General features: G+C 41.0%; 1 pseudogene across 1 annotated transcript; it reads right to left on the minus strand.

The window, feature by feature from the left end:
- Positions 1-288: 288 nt before the first annotated feature.
- On the minus strand, positions 289-6,998 carry Zbed5-ps1 (zinc finger BED-type containing 5, pseudogene 1; annotated as a pseudogene). Its single transcript, NR_175865.1, is given in 2 exon segments — positions 289-3,850; positions 5,619-6,998. The product of NR_175865.1 is annotated as a zinc finger BED-type containing 5, pseudogene 1 (transcript).
- Positions 6,999-16,140: the final 9,142 nt, after the last annotated feature.

Here is a 16,140-nt window from a genome sequence, read left to right on the forward strand (position 1 = left end):
CACTGTCTGCTCTTCCAGAGGTCCTGAGTTCAATTCCCAGCAACCACATGGTTGAAAAATAAATAAATAAATAAATCTTAAAAAAAAAAAAAAGAACTAGACATTTGTAGGCCAAGAATGGTTCGAAAAAAGGTAGGGAGCATATCCTAATGTGTTACACTAAGGAACCAGAATTTAGTTTTACAGACTGTCATTTCCTAGTTGTAATTTGTGGAATCCTCTGAAATTTACAATGTAAGAAATAATGGCATTAACATATTTGAATTTTTGACTCAGTTTCTTAAAATCTCAGTATTAGAGATGAATTCATCTTTTATTTTCACCTTACATTAACAATAGACATGCAAAGTCATTCAATTTTGATGAGAACAGTGTTTCCCCGTCTTTTGCCATATATTGGTTTAATATTAGGTATGATGTTGCTAAGGCAGATCCACATATGAGCCACAGCATTAAGTCTTTTCCTATATTTTGGTTTTGTGTCAGCATAACATGAAACCCTGTTTCACACAGGTGCATTGCTGTAAAAGGAAGAAGACGTGAACAGCACATCTTGCAATGTTGTATATTCTTGAATTAGGCTACTCCAAAAATCATTCAGTGTCAGTTCACTGAAATTTTCCTTCACTTGGGATTCAGATGTTAAATCAATCAGGCTCTCATGGTTCTGAGCTACTAATGAGGCTGGTTTAACAGTTACCATAAATGGATTTCTAACTCAAGTATTATTATCACTTGTCACAGAAAAATATTTTAAAAGAGTCGAGAAGAAAACCCTTTTTTTTTTTTTTCCCGGAGCTGGGGACCGAACCCAGGGCCTTGCGCTTGCTAGGCAAGCGCTCTACCACTGAGCCAAATCCTCAACCCCAAGAAGAAAACCCTTTAGATGCTGCCTGATAGCACTGCAGATATCTTTATCCACTGTAGAATTAATCTCGGTCAAAAATTCAGAGTGTAGGAAAACCAAGTTTTCTTCTTCTCTTACTGAAGATACTTTATCAAACACTGTAAACATTGGAACATTCTTTTCTGGCATTGATATATTAACATCATTCAATTTAGTAAAAATATCAGCAAGGTATGCAAGTCTTAGCAGCAAAGTTTGTTAAGAAATCAGATAGTCAAAAAGCAGAATCCACAAAAACCAACAGTTCAAGCCGAAGCTCAAAAAGCCTTATAAGAACTTTACCCGGAGAAAGCCACCTTATTTCTATACTCAGAAGAGCTATGTGCAGAGCACCCATTTCTTCACATAAGATTTCTAGTAACTGGGATTGATGTGATCGAGCTTTAATGAAATTGATACTGTGTACTGCTTGATTTAGCACATTTTTTACAGATAGGGGCATTATTTTAACTGCTAATGTGTGCCGATATAATAGGCAGTGACTACTGGTTCTTTCTGGAACTACATGTTTTAAGGTGACAGCCTCAGCAATTTTCCCATCCACTACCCTACAAGCATCACTGCAAACATCAACACATTTCTTCCATTCAATTTCATGTCTCTGCAGAAAATTGTTGATACAGTTGACTATTTCTTCACTAGTTCTGTTACTCTGTAAAGATTCATGTAAGAGTAGGTCCTCCTTGGTAGATTTATTAAACCTATAACCAATAAGCACAGCACAGCAAGTCCTGAACCATCAGCTGACTCATCTAGTTGCAGTGACGACCCATCACAAATTCTCAGTGTCCTAACAAGTTCTTCTGCAGTATCGCAGCTAGAGCTTGAGTCCGATGGCCATGGTGCTGTTCGAGAGTTGTGCTGCACCTACTACTGTACTGTTCATCAGACACCGCATCATGACATCTTTTGCACAAGGTTTAATAAGCAATTCTCCAACAGTCTGAACCTCTCCACTCAGGGCTATGTTGTAACTTACATTGTATGATGCTTCTGTAGCACTTTCCTTCTCTGGATTGACAATCTTAGGTGTTGGAGGTTTTCCATTTTCAGGTAAATCAAGATACTGCTTGAAAAAGATGATGTCTTTGTCCTATACACAGAGTGTTTAGTTTCTGATGTCTTCAAGCATACTAGAGGCTAAAGAGCTATTGGATACAATTTTCTTACAGAGTACACACTAAGCATGAGGTGCATTTCAATTTCCAAAGTAAATAAATGCATGCAAAGGACAAATAATTTTTCATATTTTCTTTCTTTTTTTTTTTTTAACAAAATGTTGCTATTTTATTGGAAGTGACAACATTTGACCCTGGAAAGCTCATTTTCTGATTTTCCAGAAACTGAAGATTACAGTGGTTCGTCCTTAGTTTGTATTTTTTTTTCTTTCTTTCTTTTTTTTTTTTTCGGAGCTGGGGACCGAACCCAGGGCCTTGCGCTTGCTAGGCAAGCGCTCTACCACTGAGCTAAATCCCCAACCCCGTCTTTAGTTTGTATTATACCAACCTTTTGGCATTCTGATTAAGATACAAGTTGGTAACAAACCAGTCTACTTCTTATTTAAGATTTCCTTGTTTCAGCCAAAGATCCAAGGGTAATGAGTTTGTGGTATAAAACATGGTTAGTTTTAACACGGAGTATCACAAATGTTTTGAAATGATAAGACAAGAAACAAAGATGAGTGAGGATGGACGGCAGCACATAAGTTAATTTGTTAATACTACCTATGCATCTGGCTCATGAAGATGGACCATCACTTCTGTTACCAGGTGACCTCTCATACAACTTCCTAGTGCTCCCTGATATAGCACATCTTTCTTAAAGGTAGATTGTCACATAAAAATAAAAATTATAGAAATGTGTTTAGTAGTCTTAAAATTACATTCAAATCATATTAAAACTATAAAGAAAAACTATTATTGGTAGTGTCATTTTTTTTCTCAAAACATGCAGAGAATATTAACATTCTAAAAGAATCTGGAAACTAGTAGGGTAAGAAATAATAATGAGTTTGTGTGTACATTTTAAAGGAAGGGTTCTTTAGAAACATCTTCCATGGCAAGGGTTAATAAATATTTAAGACCATACAGTAAAAATGCTTGCTTTGTTGGTCACACAGGCTCTGTTGAAACTATTCAACTCTGTAGTTAGAGCATAACAACAGATCAAAGAATGGGTGGGTGTTCCAATAAAACTTTTATGTACCAAAACAGACTTCGTGGGCTATAATTTACCAACCTTATCTCACAATGTATAATATTTTAAAGTTTCTTTTATCTTTCTGATAACTATTGCCACTAGATGTACTCAATGTTGATAATATTATATATCAGAAGTCTCCCTTCAGAGCTTCAACAATTCTAATAAGCTGTATTAAAAATACATGCTGCTCCAAGACAGAGAGCTCTACTGTATTCTAAGCATTATGTGTTAACAATAAAAAGTAAACTGCAGACCAAAAAGTAGACACTATTTCTCCAGACTTAAAAGTACATATAATATATACTTACATTATCTGAGTTGAGATTTATTTCAAGTAATGCACATTGTTACTAGTTACTCTGCCTATTATTGTGCCAAGATCAGAATCTTAAGAAAATATAAACTCACTTTAATAGATTTTTCTCTCATGTAATAAAAGAAAACTCAAGGATAATGCAAACTTCAGACCAATAATGAATACTGTTTCCTAAGGTTTGAATTTGTAAAGGTATAGAGATTGCTCCTGTTGGTTCAAATGTCATGTGGTTAAGGATTAAGCTCTATCCTATCCTTTTAGATCTTCAATCAAAATGACTCTCCTGTTAACAGCTAGTAGGTAAGATACCTGAAACAATGAACACTTCTTTCTGTAATCACTCTCTCCAACGTGATAGCTTGAAATGCAGACTCTTCAAAAGAATAAAATTAAGGAATAGGGTGGGAATGGGAGTAACCAGAAGCCTAGAATAAAAAAAGTTAAAATCAGACACTGCAACAAGCAGAACTATAAACTTCTACTATGACAATTTACTATATTTTAAGTACAGTCAACACAAATTCTTCACTGCAGTGCAGCTCTTGAGATGTAAACAGAGAATGCCTAGTATGTAGTAAACATGCAAATATTTTCTACTCCACTTATTGTTCTGATAATTTCCCTGCTTTGAAATTCTTTTTTACCCACTGACATCAAAGAAACATTGTTGGGGGTGGACAAAAACCAACTGAGCTGCTGCTGCTTCTGCTTCTTCGTCTTCGTCATCGTCGTTGTCTTCTTCTTCTTCTTCTTCTTCTTCTTCTTCTTCTTCTTCTTCTTCTTCTTCTTCTTCTTCTTCTTCTTCTTCCTCTCCTCCTCCTCTTCTACCTCCTCTTCTTCCTCTTCTTCCTCTTCCTCCTCTTCTTCCTCCTCTTCTCCCTCCTCCTCCTCTTCTTCCTCCTCTTCTTCCTCCTCCTCTTCCTCCTCTTCTTCTTCCTCCTTCTCCTCTTCTTCCTCCTCCTCCTTCTTCTTCAGTACAACCCTATTTCAATACCTCTAAAACTAAAAACTCAATCTAAAGTGAAATTACATATGCAAGTGTTACGTGATATATGCTGTTAGTATAACCAGTCTGTCCCCATCTAACAATTAATCCTTACGGAGAACTCTCTTATTTTCTGTGACCTGTTAGTATCTGTGCTCAATTCCTCATATTGGTAATTCATTTAATTGTCAAGAACCTGAGATTATCAATGACTGCATTTTAGAGAAAGACACAGAGAAGTCATCACCTGCTAGGTTAACACATTTTGTTAATGAAGAATAAAGAACAGAGCTCCCAAAAGTTAGACTGTGCAGCCCAAGTGTAAGGACATTACTCGTGAGTTTTCTACTTCATCCAGCACAAAAGCATCTGGTACTAGAGGTTGGTGTGTGTATGTAGAAACAGATTGCGAGTGTGTTGTAACAGCCAAAGGCAGCAATCTTAAAGTAGGCAGCAGTTAGAAAACCTATTCCTTGGTAGTGAACTCTCCTTCTAGCCTCGAGTTGAATTTAGCAAAACAGAACTTCATGGAGCCGCTGGTTCATCTTAAGATTTCCCCACCTTGTTGTTAAGTGGGCACACACACACACACACACACACACACACACAAAGTAGATGTCTTAAAAGGGCATCTTATTCCTTTCTCTTCAGAGGTATAACCCACCAGCTCTTGAGGACAAAGAATCTGTTCTCCTAAATTTCCAGTTTACTCCCTGAAAGGGAACACTAGGGTCTCTCTCCCCTTTGGGGTCCTTTGCTGCCAGACAGTCCAAGGTGTGAACAATACCCTTACAGATGGGAGCGCAGGCCAAATCATTAAGGTTAGGAAGCAGGAGGGGCCGGGGAGCTCGACTGGGGCCTTTAAGTATCTCAACGCAGTCACTTCGCCCAGAGCCAGTGACAGCTAACCCTCAGGGATAGGTGTGCACTGCTCGCGAAGCACCACGCCCCCGGAGGCTCGCTTCCTGTCGTAGCCTACCATTGCCTCAGGATTCCTCTCGCTCGGGATGTCGCCGGTGCTGTCGACAATGAAGTCGTGTCAACACCCGACACCTTTCTACTCCATCTCCATCGGCCTACCGTCTCGGCCGCGGCTGGGCTGCAGAGCAGAGTCGCGGTCCCCAGCCGAGCACGAGACCGCCATTTTAGACAGCTCAAGGCAGCGGCCATTTCGGAGCGGCCCACTCGCCAGCGACTCAGCTCCTCACCTTCAGCGAGGATCTATGGGGCCAGTCGTCGCAGACTGGAGACAGGAGGGAGAGATGAAAAACAAAACAGAGGGGAGGAAGATACGGGACGGGGTGATGCTGTCAACTCGGGAAGGGGGGGACCACCTAAGCCACCTCAAAGGGCTCGACTCTCGCAAGGAGCGGCCTAGGGTCTGAAGGTACACTTAGGGCTCCACTGCGGCCAGACGCTACGGTCTGCGGGAGCGACTTCGCTGTTGTCCAATCAGCGACAGAGTTTATCCCTACCACCAATCCGCGCTGAGTAGTGAGGCGGGACTAAGGGCCAGGTTTGGTTGAAGCGCGGTGTGGCCTGTGAGCGGCTGAGCCGGCTCCGGAATAGCGGGCTGGCGGGTGAAGCGATTGTTCTCTGAGTTCTCCGGTCAGTCGTGGGCCTGGCGCTGGTTTAGAGAGCGGATTCCGGGGCTCCTCCAATTCCACGTGGCTGATGCTGTCAGACAGATGGAGGCCGAGTCGGCATTTCCCTCAGCTCTGGCGTCCTGCAAGAGCTGCCGTGACAGCTGTGGATCCGGAGCTCGCGAGCCTAGGCTGATGGGTCTTAGCGACTTTAATTCTCCCAGGCTCTACCCCGTGGCTCTTGTCACTCAGTGCTTGAAAGCGGGGAGAAAAAATTCACCTTCCTCAGCGTGCGTAATCCTTGACCCGCCAGGGGTTTAGGTTCTGCCAAGGTCAAGCCTAATGTAGTTAGGTCTCCCAGGAGGCCCAGCAGGACGAAAGGGAAAGTCCTTAGAACTGTCTTTTTCTGAGGTTTAACTCCGAGTTACCAACTCATCTCAGTTGGGTAGGCTGGCAACATTTGAGTGTTTTAAGCCAAACATCTCCGTTCTCCCTCTTTTCCAAAAGGACAGGCAGGCCAAGCTTGAAATCCTCTGTGTGGGGATTAAAAGCATGTGCCACCAGCGAAGCCTAACCCTTGATATCAGAACTGATGGCAGTTGTTTAGCTTAAGGATAATTTTGAAATAAAATTTCATTATTAGTATATATTTATGTATGTTCCCAATGTAAACTTAACATACCTGGTTTGTGTCTTTGTAAATTGGAAAAACAAAACAAAACAAAAAGACAATGGGAAGAATAATTAATTAAGCATATTAGTGTTTAATTAAAAACTAGGATTTAACTTAGGCCCTATACGCTGAAGAGTCTATAGTGTTCTTGAAATATACAGATTTTTTTCTGTAACAGCTGTGTCAAATTATAATTATTATATATTTATATATAAAAACATATTTACATATAATTATATTATAATATATGTTCAGAGAAAAATGCATGCAATGTAAGACTCAGCAAATAATGATAATAGCACTGTTTATTGAATATACTGTAGGAGCCAGGGGCTGTTTTGTGTACTTTTATTTTGATTTTTGAGACAGGGTTTCTTCGTGTAGCCTTGGCTGTCCTAGAACTCGCTCTCTAGACTAGTCTGGCCTTGAATTCATAGAGATCCACCTGCCTCTGTCTTCCAAGTGCTGGAATTAAAGATATGCACCATCATCACCTGGCTGTTTTGTGTACTTTTAATGTATAAACTCATTTACTCACCAACAGTCTAAGATTAGATCTTATTTACAGGAGAGGACATAGAGCATAGAAACGTAAATTTTGCAAAGATGACCAAATGATAGTCTATGTTAGGTTCATTTCTAGTTGTCTGAACCACAAATTGTGTATTTGCTTGTGAGCATGTATGAATGCACGCAAAGTTTATTTATATTAGACTTGTAAGATTACAATAATATATCAATTAAGAAGGTGGGGCCTCACTTTTAAGAAGGAACTGAAAGCTGGGTGTGTTGGCACACATTGTAATCCCAGCACTGGGAGGGTTAAGAAGAGAAGATTACCACATAGACTGAGAAGTGTCAGACCAACCTGGGTTACAAAGCAAAACATTGTCTCCAAAAAATGGAGGGAGAGGTAGGAAGAGAATTCAGTAAAGTGCTTACAAGAAAGAGTCAGCATGAAGCCCTGAGTTTGGTCTCCAGCACCAATGTAAAAAGGAAGGTATGGTGACACATTTGTAATCTCCAGGTTACAAATCTCCAGATCTCAGTGTCTCAAGAAACAAAGCAGGAGGGCTGGAGAGATGGTTCAGATATCAAGAACACTTGTTCCTGCAGAGGACCTAGGGTTGATTGCTAGCACCCATATTGTGGCTCAGTTCCAAGTGATCCAAGAGGCACACATGTGGTGTGCATAACATGCATGCAGACAGAACACTCATATACAACAGAAAACAGCAAATCAAAATTCCAGAAAAGAAACAAGCTGGCTCCTGAAGAACAATTCCTGAGTTTAATCTCTCACATGTAAACACACACACACACACACACACACACACACACACACACACCAAACAAAACAAAAATCTGTAATCTGGGGCTCAACAGATTACAAGAACTCAGTTCCTTGGGAAGTCTGAGGTGGCAATTCTGTTGACATTGGTTGTGGCTAGATTTCACTACAATTAAATTCTCTAGGAAAAATAATGAGCCACGAAGCTCTGAATCTAGTAATGTGAGTCACTGTCCTACTCTGGGGTTTACAGTCCACCCTGTCTTCCTCAGCTGGTAGATGCCCTGGAAAGGCATGCTTGCCAGCAGACAGACCCTAAAAGAGTTGAAAGCTAGAGATCATCTTTCTCAAACAATGCAGCAAAGAAGTTGCTTTCTTGAAGGAAGAATGTAGTGATGCACCTCCATTTTTTCTAGGAACTATAACATGATGTTATAATTTATTATTTCTGTGAACATTATCATTGCAGTATACGCTTTCTCAGCTTTCGATGTCTATGAAACTTGTACATGAAGGTCACTTGTTTAGTGACCTCATGTATAAGATTGGTTTATTGAGGGGCTGGGGATTTAGCTCAGCGGTAGAGCGTTTACCTAGGAAGCGCAAGGCCCTGGGTTCAGTCCCCAGCTCCGAAAAAAAAGAACCCCCCCCCAAAAAAAAAGATTGGTTTATTGATATTAGATTTGCAAAGGTTATGTAAAGGCTCATAAAGGTCTCACTGCCCAAGATATTATTACATTTATAATAATAGTTTCAAGTGTCTAAGAGCAGCTAATTAGTTGAATATATAAATAACATTAAATATTTAAGAAATAGTTAAGCTTGTGAATTAGATGATAGTAAATTGGAAGTGTCCATATTTTATGATTATAAAGTTTAAAAACATATAATATTCATTAAGCTTAAAGGCCTAGGAAGTAACTGTTGTATAATTTAACACATTTGATTATGTTAATAACCAAGCCAATCATGTCATATTATCAGGTTTTTAAATAGCTTATATTCACTCCTGAAACTTTCACTATTTCTTTCATATTTTATTTATGTGTATTCACCATATACAAAATAGTAAGCTGACAAAAACGTTTTAGGATTTTATATTCTTTTAAAACCCTACACTGTCAAACTTGCAGTTGTCAATTTTTCTTGACTCATCTTCATCTCTTCCAGATACAGGCATTGTCTTAGCTGAGAATTCTACATCTTGATCTAAACGCTGACAAGAGAAAACTCTTCTAGCAGGCAGCCAGACGAGACTGTCACACTGGCCAGATTTGAGTAAATATATGAGACCCCAAAGCCCGGCCCCCAAGTATACACTTCTCCTAACAAGGCTACACCTCCTCCAATAAGGCCACACCTCCTAATAGTGCCACTTTCCACGAGCCAAGCATATTGAAACCACCATATTCCATTCCCTGGCCTCCATAGGCTTGTTCAAACACATGAGTCCATGGGGGCCATACCTAGCCATAGCATAATGCAAAATACATTTAGTCCAACTTCAAAAGCCACCATTGTCTATCACAGTTTCAATCACTATTCAAAGCCTCTTCTGAGATTCATGCAGTCTCTTAACTGTAATCCCCTATAAAATAAAAAAAAAAAGCAAATCACACACTCCCAATATCACAGGATATACATTACCATTTTAAAACATCATAGTGAAGAAATACTAGACCAAAAAATCAGCTGCTTCTGCTTCTTCTCCTTTTATAAAGATTTATTTATACTGTCACTGTCTTTAGACACACCAGAAGCGGGCATCAGATCCTATTACAGATGGTTGTGAGCCACCATGTGGTTGCTGGGAACCTCTGAGCCATCTATGTAGCCCAGTCTCTTCTTAATCACAGTGATTCACCAGCTAACCAGCATCAATTATCCCAGTTACCCCTTCTACTCTTGATTCTAAAGCCAGAGCCGTATGGCCAAAGGTGCTGAGTTCTGCTGAGTGGTGGGCTGGAACATGGCCCCCTTGTTCTATTACATCATCAGTAGCTTTCTGTTTTCCAACTCTTTCACTGCCTAAGCTAGGCTGTCCTGGAACTTGCACTTAGACTGACCTTGAACTCAAAGATCTGTATACTGAGTGCTGGGATTAAAGGCATAGACTTCCATGCCTGAATCTAAGTCTGTCTTTACCTTTTCACAAGATCCTTTTTAAGTTCTGGATTGTAGTTTATTCAGATATAGTCAAATTGACAAGGAAGAATAGCCATCACAATCTATCCCTTGTCAATTTGACACACAATCGTATCTCTTTATGTCCAAATGAAAACAACAACCAGGTCATAATAGTACATAAGGATATAACTATCGCTTCTTCAATTGCAAACATAAACAGTAAGCTCAGTTGGGTGGGATCCTGCCATGAAATCACCAGTTCCTCAATTTCATTTAACATCCTTGAATACAGGATTTAGTGCCATTCTACTTCCTGGTGTCCCTTTAATATCCTAAACATACATTTTGTATTTTTTCTTTTACAGCTTGCTATGCTGGATCAAAACACTCTTTATAAGGGTGAACCACAGGGCAGAGTCTATGTTAGGTTTTATTTTGAGACCCTCTTCCTCAGTGCAACCAGTCTGAATCTCTTTACATTCGCCTTGGACAGACTCTTAAGAAAAGGGCAAAAGCAACCACTTTCTTCACCAAAACATAAGAATGATCTCCAGGCAACATAGTAAAATTATTTTCCTCTGAAATTTCTTGAGCCGTGCCCCCACATTTTAAATCACTCTCAGTACAACTGTCTTCCATATTCCTACTAGGATGACCCATTAAGCCCCCACTTAAAGCATTCTACTGCTTTACAAATCCAAAGTTCCCAAATCCACATTCCTCAAAAAAAAAAAAAAAAAAAAAAAAAAAAAGAAAACATGGTCAGACCTATCACAGCAATACCCCAGTCCCCAGTACCAACTTCTGTCTTAGTTAGGGTTTCCACTGTTATAAAGAAACACCATGACCAAAGCAACTCTTATAAAGACAGCATTTAATTGGGGTTGGCTTACAGTTTCAGTCCATTATCCACATGGTAGGAAGCATGGGAGTGTCCAGGCAGACATGGTGCTTTGGAGAGTTCTACATCTGGATCTGAAAGCCGCCCAGAGAGATGCCTCTTCCAGTAGGCATCAAAGACCACATCTGCCAGACTTGAGCATATATATGAGACCTCAAAGCCCCACCTCCACAAGGACATACTTCTTTTAACAAGACCACACCTCCTAAAAGTGCTACTTCTCATGGGCCAAGCATATTCAAACCACCGCAGGTGTTGTTATTTTTTATTAGTGTTTTTGTTGTCATTAGGTTTTTTAAAAAAGATTTATTAATTTATTATATACAAGTACACTGTAGCTGTTGGACACACCAGAAGAAGGCATCAGATCTCATTCAAGATGGTTGTGAGCCACCATGTGGTTTCTGGATTTGAACTCAGGACTTCTGGAAGAGCAGTCAGTGCTCTTAACCACTGACTCCAGCCCTGTTGTTAGTTTTTTAATTATGTGTGTGGGTGTTTTGCTTGCATGTATGGCTGTGCACCACTCTCATTCTTGGTGTTTATAGAGGCCAAAAGTATTGGATCTGCTAACTGGAGTTATAGATGGTTAAAAACAACCAGGTGGGTACTGAGAATCGAACCTGGGTCCTCTGTAAGAGTTGCCAATGCTTTTAACCACTGAGTCATGTCTCCAGCCCTATGTTAGTGTTTTTAGTGCTCATCCTCTTCCTTCTGTCATCTTACATGTCTCCTGCTCCAGGGTCAAGAAGGATTTCTCAAAGTTACATTTATTCAGTGTGTGTGCCTGAATACTGGAGTGCACTCCCAGGTGCTAGGTTCAGTCCCTAGCACTACACAAAGCAGGTGTGGTGGCACATGCCTATAATCCCAGCACGCAGGAGAGGCTATAGCAGGAGAGGCTATAGCAGGAGAGACTATAGCAGGAGAATGGCAAACTCAAGTTCTTAGGCTAGGTATTGAGACCCTGCTTGAACAAAAACCAGCATCGTAAGTTCATCAGTTTGGGCATGGATGGATTCTATGCCTTAAATAAAGTCTGTTTGACTCTATATTATATCTATTGATGATAAGCCCTCTCTTCATGGTATGAAGACATCTCAAAACTTCTGGGGAGAGAGAACATTCTTTCTAGTAGCATTAGAAGAAGGCTCCCAGAAAGGACTTTAATTTGAGGTTACGCTTATGGACTAAACAGTCGTCGTATCCACTTTAGAACATTCCATGCCACCCCTCTTTGTGTATGTGTGTGTGTGTGTGTGTGTGTGTGTGTGTGTGTGTGTGTGTGTGTGTATGTGTGTGGTGGAGGGCATCATGTCATAGGATGGGGTCTGTGCTTCATAGAAAGAAAGCACAGTGAAGATCAGTTTCATCCCTCTGTGCTTCCCTACTGAATACTATGTGACCAGGTGCCTCAGCTCCTCCCACTATAATCTTCCCAGAATGATAGATGGTACCCTTGAAACATGAGTCAAAATAAACCTTTCCTGAAGTTGCTTTGGCCAGATATTTTATCACAGCAATGAGACAATTAATGTAGATATTATTATAGGCTTCCTGTAAAGTCCAGATACTAAAGTCTTTTTCTCATTCATTGTTGTTGGGCAATTAACTCCTTTTGGCATGACGTTTAGGGTTTTCAGAAATAATAATGAATTTTTGTCTTTACATTTTTGGGTCTTTTTTTGAGACTGGGTCTCATGTAGCTCAAGCTGGTCTTAAACTCAGTAAGTATGGACTTGAGGATGACCAGGAAATCCTAATCCTCCTGTCTTTACCTTCCTAGGATTACAGATTTGTACCATCATGTCTAACTTCTCAAAAAATAATTTTTGTTGTTCAAGTTTATAGCAGCAGAACTGATAGGAAGTAAGATAGTAAGGACAAAGTGTCTAGAACCCTTCTCTTTAGCCAGTGGTCACTAGTTGTACGCATAAACCATGAGGTTTCTGGTGAAGATGTCCTGCCTATCAATGACCTGTCATTGTCCTGGCTCTTGTCTACCCTGCAAAGTGATCTGACAAGTTCTCAGAACTGCATGGAATCTTTTCCTGGGAACCACGTTCTTCCTTAGACTGACACCAGGCTTCAGCCCTCTTCTTTTCCCAACACTTTTGGGAGAGCATCCTTTCAATTGTCCGATAGCCAAAGGGAGGGGCACAACTGTCTTTCTTCACTCCTGCCAGGAGTTACGTCAGGCCTGGAGCAAGATGGGTGGGGGCACTAGTCTGATTAATAGTTTGGCCTCTGATTGTTGATTACATCATAGATTGAAGAATTTAATTCTAATAGCAGGTCTTACTGTTTGAAGCTAGAAACACAGAGATTACATTTACCAGAAGACCTTACAGGTTGGATTATATCCCTAGTGTCTGTAAAACAGGTGTGCCTTAGGACTGTATGGAAGTTGAATATGAATGTTCAAGTGAAGACTATACTTTGCCACATCTGTGGTTTCCAGTAGGAAGAAATGTTTTTGTCTGTTTTTTTTGTTTTTTTGTTTTTTTTTTTTCCCTGAGACAATTGGAGCAGATGGCCCAGCATCGGGCGCCAACACCTGAAGGATGAAGAGAGATAGACATAGGGCACCCATATTGCTGGTTTAGTTCATGGCAGCGCTTCCAGACTCCCAATTCTGTGTCACATAAGTGTGGTACCCTGGTTGGGCTAGTTCTGTAAAGGGGTTCTGGAAGTTGTCTCTGAAAGTCTGGCCTCAACCCTGTTGTTCCAAGTTTTCTGGTACTTTTAGAAACACCCAATTCCTCCTTGTAAATCCCTTTATATATTTAACTAGGTAGAGTGAAATCTGTTTTACATGACGTTGAATCCTGATTCAGCTTTAAAAAATTTTTAAATACATGTTTAGTACATATTTCATGGGGGCAGTAAAAAACTAATTTCCCATCAGTCAAATCACACACATCCCTGCACGGTGTAAGTATTTTTGAAACATTTTGGCATGTAGCCCACCCTTTTCTGTAGTGCCCTCTTTTGCAATTTTTCTGAACTGAACACATTTTTTGATACATATTAACTAGAAGGTTTTAAATAGGTCACTGGCTCCTTGTCAACAGCCTGAGCCATGAATAATTCTATGGTTTTAGTTTTAGTCTACTTGATGAATTTCACCAAATCCTTTTGCATAATGAGGCAAGATACAAACATGTTTGGCAGATAGATTAGTTACTTCATTTATTGCGGTGGCCAAAACCTGACAGACCAATTTTAAGAAGGAACAATTTATTTGGTTCCAATTCAAGAGGATATAGTCTGTCAGAGCTGGAAATGTGGATGCTGGGACTCTGCACAGGGCAGTGGAACCTTATGGTATAATGTGTTATATTTCAATGGATTAGGAAGCAGAGCTCTTGGACCAGAAGCAGGGACTCACTTCTGCTAGCTGGACCCCATCTGTAAGGGTCCATGATTCACCAAAGAATGACACCCCAAACTCAAATAGTATATAAACACAGAGTGTTTTATTCTGCAGAAGTCCAGCATGTTGGGGTTGCCCAATACCAAGATAGAGAGACAACCAAATGAATTGGCAGGCCTGATTTAAAGCGCAGTAGGGAATACCAGGATAGGTGACCTCTATGTTAATCTGTTGGCTCCATCTCTACAGTCATTCCATTACCAGGGCATGGGATCTGGAAGCCTGCTGGGGAGGTCTGGAAACTGTTGCTGAGGAAGTAGTTGAGGAGATCTGGAAACTGCTGCTGACCCATTGGCCTTGCCTCAGGCCAGGTGACGGGGCAGCTTCTGAGGACTGGACTTGCCTGGAATTGCCCAGTTCTTGGAAACTGAGATTTAGGCCTTGTCTCCTTAAGTGCCAGTTTGAACCCTGCTATGGAATCAGTCTAGCCTTCTCACATCTCTTAAAGATCCATGGCTTCCTAAAATAGTGCCACCAGCTAGAGACCAAGTGTTCAAGTGCATGGACCCACTGGGGATATTTCATATTCAAACCATAACATGCTGGCCCTGGCTCTCATAGACTCTTGGCTATCTTGTAACACAAAATGAAATCCACCTCCCTAAGTCCCTATAGCCTTAACAGTTCCAACAGTTAAAAAGAAAACAGCCTGAAGTCCTTTCTGGCTCTCATAATCTCTTGACTGTAAACTCCTGCAAAATAAAAGGGAAAGTACACACTTGCAGTGTACGATTGCACAGAGTAAACATTCCCATTCCAAAAGGAGAAGCTGGAGAATAGCAAGACCAGAGCAAAGCAAGAGCAGAATCCAGCAGGGTAAATAAATCCTGCAGCTCCGGGGCTGGCACCTGGAACTTGAGGTGACATTTTTCGAACTATAGGCTTAGGTAGACCTGCTCCTCCAAGCTTACTCCCAGCTGTGCATGTGCATTCTCTCTAGGGCTGGCTCCACTTCGAACTTGCAGCCTTTCCTCATCCCACATTCACAGTATCTCCAATATCCCATAGTCTTCATAGCAATGTAGCTTCACTTTCAAAGCTCCATGTATTGGTATCTCGGGTCTCTCTCTGGGGGAACCTGACCCTGCCACACATTGCCTGGCCACTGGGTTTTGGGGGAATTTGGCATAGACTCCATGATGCTGAAACTGTTGCATTATGTGTGCCTGGAAAGCCAACCTCATACGTATGATGCCAGGCTACAACAACTTGAGGTGCAGCCACATTGAACCACGGCTGCAGCTGTGTTGAATGCACAGCTGGCGGAGCCTGTGATGACTGGAGTCTTCCTCTCAAAGCACCTTCCCTATTGCCTCAGTTCGGGGTCTGAGGTTTCTTCTTCATGGTACCAAGCTTTTTTATGGTCATTTGGCCTGCATCCATCTGCCTTATGTGCCCTGTTGGCAGAAGAGCCTTTTATATCTCAGATCATGGGGCTATCAGTCCAGTGTGGGGCCAGGCTATTACCCTCAAGGCCCACCCTTCAGCAACCCATTTCCACCAGCTAGATCCCATTTCCTAAAAGATCCACAGTCTCCTCCCACAGAACCACAACCTGGGAACCAAGTGTTCAGACTCATGTGCCACTGTCCATTCAAACCATAATAACAGACTGAAAAACAGGGGAGGGACTAGAAGGCATGGTTAGTATAGCTCCTGGAGGAAGATTGCATACAAATAACACCACCAAATGCTACCTGTGCAACAGCCTTTGGTATT

The sequence above is a fragment of the Rattus norvegicus genome, chromosome 1, assembly GCF_021556685.1.
Source record: "Rattus norvegicus strain SHRSP/BbbUtx chromosome 1, alternate assembly SHRSP_T2T, whole genome shotgun sequence".
In the NCBI taxonomy this organism is placed as follows: Eukaryota; Metazoa; Chordata; class Mammalia; order Rodentia; family Muridae; genus Rattus; species Rattus norvegicus.